The sequence below is a fragment of the Ammodytes marinus genome (assembly GCF_949987685.1).
Source record: "Ammodytes marinus genome assembly, chromosome: 9".
Classification (NCBI taxonomy): Eukaryota; Metazoa; Chordata; class Actinopteri; order Uranoscopiformes; family Ammodytidae; genus Ammodytes; species Ammodytes marinus.
In genome coordinates, this window is record NC_137213.1 from 17,015,007 (window position 1) to 17,017,769 (window position 2,763).

Below are 2,763 nucleotides of genomic sequence, written 5' to 3' on the forward strand. Positions count from 1 at the left end.
TGCAATACTTATTACATCATTGTGGATTCAACATGTAGCCACATTTCCCTTTCAATGTGAATTCAAAGTCTACACAACAAGATTTTCAAGCTATGTGAGTATCAACAGTAAAACAGGCTTTAGAATCACACCTGTGTGACACTGATATACCAACTGTAACAAGTAAGACTGGAATACTTCCTTTGCAAAGGGCAGCATGTTGGCTGTTCATAAGTGATGGAAAAATCACATTGCAACTGTTTTTATTTTGCTATGTTTCACATGTTTGTTTTTGCGTGGGCACTGTATCTGGCTTCCTCTGCACCTGACAAACAGGAAGGTTTGTGTGTGTGTGTGTGTGTGTGTGTGTGTGTGCACATGCGTGTTTATGTGTGTGTGTGTGTGTGTGTGTGTGTGTGTGTGTGTGTGTGTTTACCACAGGAAGTAAGATAATCATAGTTGAACTTTCCACGAAGTACAACACCCACTGTAGCCCTCCACATGACTTTACAACTCTATAAATAGCCTTTTCACTTTGTTTCCATTTGTGCCCATGCCCATACACACACACACACACACACACACACCTACACACACACAGACATGCGTTCGACAAGTAAAGGACAGTCACAGTTTTTGACTTGGCTCTGTGCTCGAAGGTCTGAGAGCCATCTGGACATTTATGTTGCCATTAGCAGTTCACTGGTATCAAGTCTAAAAAACTGAATAGTGAACTGATGTAGGCTTGTTGCTTACAGTCTGTTTCCACTACACTGTTTAAGTGAAATTGTTTAGCAGAAGTCACGTGCATATTTTTATATTTGTTCTGCTTGTGTATAATTTATGAATTGAAAGTGCTTTCAACACAATTAGTACCAATATACTAGAATCTGTGAAAAATGCAGAAGTGATGAATCAGTTCCAGCCAAGATGTGATGTGTGACTGAAGAGTCACTGCAGACGGTCATGTTGGAGGCAGCAGGATCTTCCAGCCAGCACTTGCACTTATAAAATGTGCCAGAGGCTAAAAAGGGATCATAAGATCTGAAGCGGCATTGTTAAACATAAGCTTTTTAGAAGATGATAATTGCATAATTGCATTTTCCAGCAAGGAACTTGAGTTGCATGTCATCACCCACTATCCCACCAATAAAGGCAACAAAAAAAAACGGTAATTTAAAAAAATGTAAACATTGTATCCTTTTTGCCTACATCAGTGCGATAACATTGAAGAATGCACATCATGTTACGGTTACGATGCTGGACCCAAGAGCAGACAGAGGCGAAGTAGGATTTAAATAAAAAGGTTTATTAAACGAGGTGGGGAGCAGGTGGTGAATGGGGAAGCCAGGGGTAGTGCAGCAGGTAGGTAGACTGGAGGTAGTGATCCGGGTAACTGCAGGCAGAGGAAAACACAAGTTAAGAAGGATCACAAAACTAAACAAGAAACTAGAACGAGCGAGTTACTAACAACTGGAGCCAGGCGTGAATAGTTACCACGGTAGGGAATGATAACGATCTGGCGACGACAGCAGGGAAACCAGGAGTAGATGTAGGTGAGTTGATTGGTGATGAGAACCAGGTGTGGAGACAGACAGGGGGGAGTGGCAGAAGGAGGAGGAGGAGGAGGAACACGCACAGCAGCCAGCTGTGATCACGACAGTACCCCCTCCTCAATGGACGCCTCTTGGCGGCCTAGGCCAATCTGGATGGGCCCGGTCTCCTTGACCACCTGGGGAAGAGGTTCAGGCTCAGAGAGGGGAACGTGGGGCTGAGGCTCAGGGTCCGTCACTGGAAACGAGGGCTCGGAATCCCAGACAGGAAACTGGAGATGAGGCTCTTGGTCCTTGACCACTTGGGGATGAGGCTCAGAGTCCTTGACCACATCCGGATGAGGCTCGGAATCCTCCAACACCTGGGGATGAGGCTCTGTGCCCCAGAGGGGAATCGGAGAATATGGTTTATGCTCCAAGAGGGGATGAGGTACCGGCTTCTGGACGGGATACTGCGGATAAGGCACAGGGCGCTGGACGGGATACTGCGGATAAGGCACAGGGCGCTGGACGGGCACATGGAGATCAGGTAAAGGCTCCTGGAAGGAATACTGGGGATGAAGTACAGGGTGCTTGACAGGCACCTGGGGATGGACTGTGTGGCCATTAGAGGCCCGAGCATCAACCGTGCAGGCCAGCTTGAGGCAGGAAGGAGAGAGGATAGTGTCAGGGAGGACCGGTGTGTTCACAGCGGTGAATTGACGAGAGAGGGCGTCAGGCTTGACGTTGCGGGACCCGGGCCGGTAAATGAGGGTGAAATTGAAACGTCCAAAAAACAAGGCCCACTGGGCCTGACGGGAATTTAGGCGCTTGGCCGTCTGAATGTAAGACAAATTCTTGTGGTCGGTCCAAACCACAAACGGCTGTTCTGCCCCCACCAGCCAGTACTGCCATTCCTCCAACGCCAGTTTAACAGCCAGCAGTTCTCTGTCACCCACCACATAGTTACGCTCAGCAGGAACCAGCCGGCGAGAGAAAAAAGCGCAGGGGTGAATCTTCTCATCAGAAGCTGAGCGCTGGGACAGGACCGCCCCCACCCCAGTGTCAGATGCATCAACCTCCACGATGAACTGCCTGGAGGGGTCCGGTTGGATAAGGATGGGAGCAGACGAGAAAAGCCTTTTAAGGTCAGAGAAGGCAGCGTCCGCCTCAGGCGTCCAGGCAAATGGGAGGGCAGGAGAGGTGAGACGGGTGAGAGGGGCTGCAACCCTGCCGTAGTCACAGATGAACC